Source organism: Thamnophis elegans, chromosome 8, assembly GCF_009769535.1.
Source record: "Thamnophis elegans isolate rThaEle1 chromosome 8, rThaEle1.pri, whole genome shotgun sequence".
NCBI classification, from domain to species: Eukaryota; Metazoa; Chordata; class Lepidosauria; order Squamata; family Colubridae; genus Thamnophis; species Thamnophis elegans.
The window spans coordinates 15,714,870-15,725,557 of record NC_045548.1 but is presented as its reverse complement, the minus strand read 5'-3'; positions in this window follow the sequence as shown (position 1 = coordinate 15,725,557).

Here is a 10,688-nt window from a genome sequence, read left to right as displayed (position 1 = left end):
AACTGACTAAATTTAGTGTCTTGCAATAAAAAAAATCCGGAGTCACTTGTGCATTGGAAATAGCGAACTGTATTGTGGAATTGAAATAACTGTTCCTGTTATCCAACCACAACCCAAGTATTTGTTTATATACCCTGAATCAGAGGTGGGTTCCTACCAGTTCACACCTATTCGGTAGAACCGGTTCATCAAATCTACCGAACTGGTTAGAAGAGGTTCCACCAGTGGACCCGGAAAGCAGGCCACACCTACAGAAGAGGTTCCACATTTTTTTGAAACCCACCACTGGTCCTTGGATATGATTATTCTACACTATCATGCTCATATTTTTAAAACTCAGTGCCTCCATGAAAGGTAAGGATGACTACTGCGTTTGTGGTGCAATCAGAACATTGCGTGTGTTGAAGTTGTTTTACCGCAAACCAAAGATGCCTTTTAAAAAACAAGTTTACACCATATTCTTATGCATGCCAGTGCTGTGTGAGAGGTAATTTAAGGTGGTTCTGACAAGTGTCGTCGGCATCTTCATATCCGGTCACATGGGCGGCAAGCCACTCCCATCCGGTGACATGGGCGGCAAGCCACTCCCACAAAGGAGGCCACACCCACAGAGTAGGTTCGAACAATTTTTGAAAGCCACCACTGCCTTGAATATACAGGTACACTATTAAAATCTGCAGTCAGTAAATATTGCTCTCTATTTACACCCCCAAAATCATTATAAAATCAAAGCAAACTCAGAATACAGGAGAAAAAAAACTAAAGCTGCTATCCAGAGGCTATAGAATATATCGTGTTGTGATATTTGGAGTTTGATGTAACTTTGGAGGTGTCCCTGTCATTTCCCCAACTCTCTTCCCCACCCCCACCCCAATACCATGAAAACTTGAATTTGGAAGTTCTAAAATGATTCTGAAGACTCCTCTGGTCCCACATAAGAAATACATTTAGACAAGAAGTACGGTATTCTAAATTATTCTCGCTGTTTCTCTTGTCAAAAATAAAATTATCTTATCTTTTTTTCTATTTGTCAAGTTAATTCCTTGACTCAGCTTTAGGGATCTTTTAAGAGAAATAAGAACAACTATCCTCATTTTAGTCATCCACAAATATAACATTCCCTTTCAAGCAGTCACATCTAGAGGAACCGGTCTTCACTACAACCTTTTATAGGTTAGAACACCAACAATGCAGATTTAACGTTCAACAGTGCAGCAGGATCATTATTTGCAAAGTTTGAAGGAATAGCCTACTGCAGTGAATTCTGCAGTTCATTTAAGACTGGAAATAATAATGCCAGGTTTGTTTTCTTTTAAGTATATAAAGGCTGTGGTTCAAAGGGAAAACAAAAAGAATTCTCACGATTTGACTGATTTCTAAATAGGTATTCTCACCTCTAATGGGTTTAATATTCTTATTCTAAGGAAAGCAGTTGAAATGTAAAGAATGTTTATATAATGCATATGTAAACAAACTAGTGAGAGGAATTCATTGTACCCAGGGAAGCAGTTTACAAACATATAGAATTAAATAAAAAAAATCTGAGCCTCTCTATATGTACTGCTGGATCCAAAGGATCGCTAATCCCGCCATGCCAATGTATTTTTCACAGCACAAATCAGTGTCAGTCTTTGAAATTCAGAAATTTAGATGTCCCATTAAAAATATACATATTCTTGAGACTTATTTCAGAGTGCTGGTGGAAATGTTTAGGCTTATTTCTTATTACAAATCCCTTTTTATTCATATTGTACCAGGGGCGGGTTGCTAATCCCGTTCCAACCGGTTCGGTTGGAACGGGGCCAGCAGCGTCCTCGTGCATGCGCGCAGTTCACGCATGCGTTGTAGCTCCTGCGCGATGCTCCAGCTGCTTGCGGAGACTTGCGCAGGTGCTGAATGTGCCATGCGCCTGCGTGGAAGCGCAGAAGCCTTCAAAGACTGGTAAGGAGCGCGGGTGGGCGGGGGGGCCTTCGCCGTTCCCGGAAGTTACTTACTTCCGGGTTCGCCGACCAACCGGTTCGCGGGGACCACCGCGAACCAGTTGAAACCCACCCCTGTATTGTACTTACTCTGACTTTTCCCTCTTAATTTAGCAACTATTCTACTGGTTATTTCAACTGACACCAAGTGATTGACAATAGCAATAGCAATAGCACTTACATTTAGATGTACCACTTCACAGTGCTTTACAGCCCTCTCTAAGTGGTTTACAGAGTCAGCATATTGCCCTCAACAATTTTGGGTCCTCATTTTACCAACCTCGGAAGGATGGAAGGCTGAATCCACCTTGAGCCTGGTAAGGTTTGAACTTCCAAATTGCAGGCAGCCGGCAGTCAGCTAAAGTAGCCTGCAGTACTGCACTCTAACCACCATGGCTCATACAATATAAGGAATCTATGCATACACATATGTATATATTCACTCTACTAAGCATCCTATCTTCGCTAGCATCTTATCTTTGCAGGGGACAATCATGTGAATTGCTTCTTGGCCTGTTGTTTAATTTCTAGATTCATGCCTGAAAGGGGACATCTAGCTCAGCTTCTGGGCCATCATCCCTTAATTTCAGTAGTAGACTTCAGAAGAAGTGACATATGTTGATAAGAGAAGTCAGGGCAGGAGGGGAAATGAATAGGAGAACATATGTAGAGGTGGCAAAGAAGAGGGGAACAATAGTAGAAATGGGATGTCCCAGAATAAGTGGAGCATCATATTTCTATACTGCAGATAACACAGCAAGAAAATGATCCTTGACATCCTCTCAATGGGCATATGCCCCAATTCCACCGACTCAGATCTAAGAACAGCTTTATGGCAAGAACAAACATTCTTGAGGATACACAAGAACAAAATGGGAATACAAGATGGAGGAAGGAGACCATCAAGCAAAGAATAACATTAAGGAAGGATATGGCTGAAGGATCGGACTTCCCTTATACTACTTGGAGGATCCTGAATAGGTTGAGGGTTAGAGTGTCTAAATGTAAAACCAATATGCTCAAGTAGAGGTTCTTAGTGGATAACAACATGCTGTGTGAATGTGGAGAGACAAAGAATGTAGGCCATCTGCTGGAATTTGAAAACAAATCCAGAATTAAAGGAGCAAAATATAAATATAGATTGGTGGCCATATCTCCAACTACAATTGAGATACAAAAAAGATGTAAAAGGATATGGAATATACACAGAATTACAACAAATAGATAAAATTTTAATTGGCCCAGAAAATAAATTCATAACGAAAATTTACAAATATTTATTAGAAGTATCATTAGAAGAAGAAAAAGTTAAAGGTTGCATGATAGCGTGGGCCAAAAACTTTGGTTACAACATAGATCTAGTGGATTGGGAAAGAATTTGGAACACAAACTATAAACTAACACAATCAGCAGCACTTAAAGAAAATATATACAAAATGTTTTATCGTTGGCATTTATCATCAACAAGATTGGCTAAAATGTACCCAAACATGAAGCCAACCTGTTGGAAGTGTAAAAAAGTACAAAGGACTTATTATCACATATAGTGAACCTGCCCGGAAACACAAAAACATTGGACAAAAATTTGGAAATGGGTGCAAGAAATTACAGGAGAACAGATAAAATACAAACTCGAAATCTTTCTACTAGGAACAATCAAAGGGAAATATACAAAGAAAATTAAGTACATATTAACACATCTGCTAACTACAGCTAGAATAGCATTTGCCCAATGCTGGAAACAAAATAATACCCCCTCGGACGAATTAGTGATTAAAAAAACTTTGGATTGTGCAGAGATGGACAAATTAACACTGAAATTAAAAGATAAAGAAGAGTCGGAATATTAGGAAATTTGGAACAATTGGTACAAATGGCTGCAAAACAAGAATAAAATTAATTAAGCCAAAAAACAATATATATATAAATATATATAGAACTGTGTATAAAGGTGTGTAAATATAGAAGCGAAATATTATATACATGTACAGGTATGATGACATAACAATGTTGATGTAATGACTGTAAGGTGTTGTAGAAGGAAAAAAAATAATTAAAAAAATCTGCTAGGAAAAAAAAGAACTTCAGCAAACATCATGCAAAGTAGTATTCCAAACCAACATTACTAGCAAAAGTCTCTAAGTTCTGCCATTGTCACTTGCTGCCTGATTTCAAGAAGAATATACCATCCCCCACACTTCAATAGGCACATGATAAAGTTGCTGAAATACATCTACACTGACCTATTGGATCCGTTAAAATATATTCTGTTAAAAACTGTCACTGGGTGAGGGAATCTGTGATAAATCCCCAATAACCCATGTTTAACTGAAATTTGGCACATGAAACTTGAATCAGTTGCAGCCTGACTGAATATTCATTTCATTGGGTGAAATTTTTATAGATTTTCAAAGATGAGGTCAACAGAAGAGGTCAACATCAGTATTTTCATTCTGATGGTTGTTGAAAGCTGTCTTTCAAAGGAGAGGTTAATTGTTTGGCTTACAAGAGTAATTTATTTTTTGATGCTGAATTAGCAATACTTAAGCATATTATGCATGCATTAGTAGAGAAAGCAGATTATTTAAGCCCCTGTAAATGAATTTCAAAAAGCCTTACTTTCAAAACAGAGTAACACAGTGTAACAAGACAGGGGATATCATTAAATACATTAAGCATCTGTTCATGTGTTGTTTGATTTGTTAAAATTAGACCCTGACTCATAATATTTGACTGTTTTATTTACAACCATTCTGTTACTAGCAAGCTGAATTTTCTTTTCCCTCTCTGGATATGCTTTTTTCTTTTGCTGTTTCACAAAAGTATTAGAACTATTTCACTTAGTTTTGTGCTGTCTAAATTGTTCTATATGCTTATATTTAATATGTATATAAATATTAAAAACCATAAATATATGTATACAATTATATTAAAATAGTTGCAGATTATTCTTTAAATCATCTGTATAGAAATGACTTGCATTATCTATCTATCTATCTATCTATCTATCTATCTATCTATCTATCTATCTATCTATCTATCTATCTATCTATCATCTATCATCTATCATCTATCTATCTATCTATCTATCTATCTATCTATCTATCTATCTATCTATCTATCTATCTATCTATCTATCTCTATCTATCATCTATCTATCTATCTATCTATCTATCTATCTATCTATCTATCTATCTATCTATCTATCTATCTATCTATCTATCTATCTATCTACCTACCTACCTACCTACCTACCTACCTACCTACCTACCTACCTACCTACCTACCTACTTACCTACCTAGGACAAGAAGCAATGGGTGGAATCTAATCAAGGAGAGAAGCAATTTAGAACTAAAAAGAAATTTCCTGACAGTTAGAACAATTAATCAGTGGAACAAACTGCCTTCAGAAGTTGTAAATGCTCCAACACTGGAAGTTTTTAAAAAGGATAACCATTTTCTGAAGTGGTGTAGGGTTTCCTGCCTAAGCAGGGGATTGGACTAGAAGACCTCCAAGGTCCCTTCCAACTCTGTTTTTCTCATCTATCTATCTATCTATCTATCTATCTATCTATCTATCTATCTATCTATCTATCTATCTATCTATCTATCTATCTATCTATCTATCATCTATGTATCACCACTGGTGATTACACTCAAAACTGTAGAGACCCTTCTTAAGGATAAAATATAATATTTCAAATCTTACAAACCAAATGATAGAATTCTACATGTAAGTTTTGAATCATTTAGTTGATAAATTAGTAAATCTGCTTTCTAGGAAGAAAGAGTTCCTCAAACATTATTTGAGGAATTGAGAGATTATATATTTATTTTATTGATAAGGGGTGTCTAGCGCTTTAGTCTGAATTGTTATAAACAGAATAACAGTGCAATAAGCAATATACCAGAGCAAAAAGCAGTAGACTAAATATGCCAACAATGTGTCCTGCAGCTCAGGAAAAACTTAATTTTCTGAGTTTTGTATGTGTAGAATCCACATATCATTTAGTACTTTCATAAATCATTAAGGTCAATGTTTACTCTTTTTTGTTCTTGTCAACTGTCCTAAAAACTATTGTTATTTATGAAAAGATGTCTAAACATTATATTAAAGGAAAACTACCTGCAATAGAAACATTTGGAAACCCACATTTAAAAATATGCATATAAAGAGAAACATATTTTAAAATATGACTCCAGAGTCAGCTCGGGAGATCATGGCTTCCATGACGGCTATGGACCTAACTCAGTTAATTCAAGACCCCACTCATAAGGGGGGACACACGCACGACCTGATTTTCGTCTCTGGACTGTGGATGAATGATCTAGATTTAGGAGATATTTCTATCCAACCCTTGTCATGTTTGGATTATTTCCTCCTTAGGCTTGACTTCCATACTGCTACCCCTCGCCGCAGGGAGGTGAAACCGATTAAATGGTTCCGCCCCAGGCGCCTGATGGACCCTGAAAGACTCCTGATGGAGCTTGGGACTTTTCCTGAATCCCTTGCTCACAGTTCGACCGAAGCCCTAGTGGAAGCCTGGGATAGGGTGGCCACTGGGGCCTTGGACCGCATTGTCCCTTTGCAGCCTCTGACACAGTGCTGATCCTGGGTAGCTCCCTGGTTTACTGAGGAGCTCTGGGAGATGAAATGCCAGAAAAGACACCTAGACAGTGATTGGAGGACCAGCTGATCCGAATCCAAATGAACACTAGTAAGAATTCATATTAAATCCTACTTAGTGGCAATAAAAGCAGCAAAACGGCAACATTTTTCCGCTCTTATTGCATCTGCAGATAACTGCCCACCCGCCCTGTTTAGGGTGACCCACTCCTTACTTAATCAAGGAACTGGGGAAGACCCCTTGCAGGGTAGGGAAGAGGAATTTGTTCAGTATCTGCAGGATAAAATCGCTCAGATTCGGACAGGCTTGGACTCTGACTGGGTAGATTCGGGTGAGTTGATGGGGATGAATCTTGTGGAAACTATCTGGGATGAGTTTGACCCTGTGACTCCTGAGGGCATGGATAGGATTATGGGAAGACTCAGTGCTGCCACTTGTGTGCTGGACCTGTGTCCCTCTTGGTTAGTTTCAGCTTCCCTGGAGGTGACAGGAGGCTGGCTCCAGGCGATTACCAACGCTTCATTGAGAGAGGGATTTTTTCCCACCACCTTGAAGGAGGCGGTGGTGAGGCCCCTCCTTAAGAAGCCTTCCCTGGACCTAGCCTCTTTAACCAACTATTGTCCTGTCTCCAACCTTCGCTTTGTAGCGAAAGTTGTTGAGAGTGTGGTAGCACATCAGCTTCCCCAGTACCTGGACGAAGCTGCCTATCTGGATCCATTTCAGTCAGGTTTCAGGGCCGGGTACAGCACGGAAACGGCATTGGTTGCATTGGTTGATGATCTCTGGTGGGCCCAGGACAGGGGTTGTTCCTCTGTCCTGGTCCTTTTAGACCTCTTGGCAGCTTTCGATATCATCGACCATGGTATCCTACTGCGACAACTCGGGGGATTGGGAGTGGAGGGCACCATTTTGCAGTGGTTCTCCTCCTACCTGTCGGATCTATTGCAGTTCATGTTGACTGGAGGGCAGAGATTGACCACGAGCTGCCTCACTTGTGGGGTGCCCCAGGGGTTGGTTCTCTCACCCCTCCTGTTCAACATATACATGAAATCGCTGGGTGAGATCATCCGTGGTTTGGGGGTATGGTATCATCAATATGCTGATGATACCCAACTTTTCATCTCTACCCCAAACCACCCAAACAATGCCCTTGACGTGATGTTCCAATGCCTAGAGGCTGTACGGATCTGGATAGGGACAAACAGGCTCAAGCTCAATCCCTCCAAGACTGAGTGCCCGCAATCTGGGAGTTCTCCTGGATATGTGGCTTAGTTTAGAAGAACACCTGACAGCCATGACCAGGAGGGATTTTACCAGATTCACCTGGTACGCCAGTTGCACCCCTTCCTGGATCGGGATGCCCTGTACACAGTCACTCACACCCTCGTCATTTCTCGCCTGGACTACTGTAACACTCTCTACATGGGGCTGCCCTTGAAGAACACCCACAGGCTTCAGCTGGTCCAGAATGTGGCCGCATGGCTTCTCATGGCGGTACCTAGGTGCTCCCATGTTACACCCCTTTTAGGCAACCTGCACTGGTTGCCGGTTGTTTTCCAGGTGCGATTCAAGGTGTTAATTATGATCTTTAAAGCACTCCATGGCTTAGGCCCAGGGTACTTGCAAGATGACCTACTGCCACCAGTAGCCTCCCACCGTCCAGTATGAGCCCACAGAGTTGGTCCCCTCAGGGTGCCGTCGGCCAGGCAATGTCAGCTGGCGACCCCAGGGGAAGAGCCTTCTCTATGGGAGTGCCTTCCCTTTGGAATGAGCTGCCCCTGGAGCTTCGCATAATTCCCAACCTCCGGTCCTTCCTGTGCGCCCTAAAAAGTTGGCTTTTCCAGCAAGCCACCTGGCCTGAATAAAATAAATTATTAATTTTAATTGTTATTTTTAATTTAATTTCTAAATTTCATTGCAAATGTCTATTGGTTTTTTTGGATATTCTATTTAATTTTTCTTTTAACTTTTGTAATATGTGTTTTTATGTTGTATGCCTCCCTGAGTCCTTTGGGAGAAGGGCATCATATAAGTCCAATAAACCTAAACCTAAACCTAAAAGCATATTTATATTTTCACATTGAACGTAGGGTCATGTGCCATATGTATCTCAAACTCTAATATTTCCCAGAAATATTCATATCCTTATGAAATTCAGGGCATACAGAAATTTTGCTTTCTTTGAAACACATTGATGGACATTTGCTCTTAAAGCTCAAGAACCAATATTGTGGAGCAGTTGGTAGAGAGAGACACTAATACTGTCCCCAGGCTCTTATATTTTATATTATACTAGCTGGATACCTGTGTTTTGCTATGAAACTATGTGATTGAGCTTGATAATTAAAGCTTGAAAATTAATGTAGAATGTGTAACTACTTAGCATCAGAGCATGTTAATATAAGGTAACTGGCAGTTGGAACAGAGTTCTTTTCAGGTGGGGAGTGGGAGTAGAATATCTAATTCCTTAGCATTGACACGTGTTAATATAATAGTGTATAAGAAATACTGATGATCTGATGGTCATTTCAACAAATCCTTTCTTAGCGAGCACCTAGAAGCCAACAGGAACATACGTGCCTAATTTCAAGTTTTTAGGCTTTACAGTTCTGAATATTTCAAATTGAGTGGTATTTGTCTCATAGATAGATAGATGATAGATAGATAGATAGATAGATAGATAGATAGATAGATAGATAGATAGATAGATAGATAGATAGACAGACAGACAGACAGACAGACAGACAGACAGACAGACAGACAAAGTTCCTTCATGCTTATTACCTTCATAGCATCTGAAATTACGATAGCTCTTTCCATCTATTCAGCTGTGATTATGGCTAACAGAGATCTGCTTTACTTTTGATAATGTATTACTTTTATCACTCACATTGCTCCAGTACATGTTTCAAAATATGTACATGGGATCATCAGATGATTAGCAACTGTTGCATATCAGTTGTCCTATGCCATCTTCTGGCTCATTTCCTGCAAGACAATTTGAATTCTGCTGGGACCAACATGCCTTTTCTCTAATAGAAATAGCATGGTGGCACAGTGGTTAGAATGCAGTACTGCAGGCTACTTCTGCTGACTGCCAGCTGCCAGCAGTTCGACAGTTGATCCTCACTGGCTCAAGGTTGACTCAGCCTTCCATCCTTCTGAATTCAGTAAAATGAGGACCCAGATTGTTGAGGAAGAGATGCTGACTCTGTAAACCTCTTAGAGAGGGCTGTAAAGCACTGTAAAGCAATATATAAGTCTAAGTGCTATTGCTACTGCTACTGCTATCAACAGGATCTGAAACATGTATCTCTGAACTCTTGAACTAATTCAGTCTCCATGAAGCTTGTGGATTCCAACCATTGCAGCCTTATAAATGAACTACAGGTAGTCCATAATTGAGCCCAACATTTGTATTTGCTAAGTGGGAAATTTGTTAGGTGAGTTTTGCCCCATTTTATGACTTTCCTTGCCATATTTGTTAACTGAATCACTACAGTGGTTAAGTTAGTAATATGGTTATTGTTGTAGCCCAGCAGGAGCCTTTGGAGCTGCTACCAGACTCCGACAGCAAGGGGTCTTATGAGTCAGCCTTGGAGGAGGTGGAGGACCCTGGGCAGGATGTCGACTCCAAGCAGGGCGAGGAGAGACTGGTTGGCCACCAGGTGGTGGCAGAGCATTGGATCAGAGGGAGTGTTCAGGAAAACACTTGTGAGTTGTTTCAGGATGCACCCCGTCGAAGGGCTACTCGACGGAAGGAACAACTGCATAATTGTAGGAGATGATTGCGCTTAGCTGATGCTAATTAAGATCCTCTCCTGATTATAAAAGGGAGTGTTTGTGCCACCCCCTGTTTGCAGGAGTGAACGTTCTCATTCATGTTCACGAATTAAGAGAAACCAACTTGGAGAAGTGGTTTGCTGTGAGAAGCCTGTTTGCAGTGCTGCATCGGTGTGCAGGACTTTTTACCAGAGTGATTATCTATTTGTTTATTTTGGGCTTGCAGCCAACAAGAGTCTGGACTGATTAAAACATTGTTTCGTACGTCTGTTTTGGCTTTCGCTCCTGACGGAGAAGG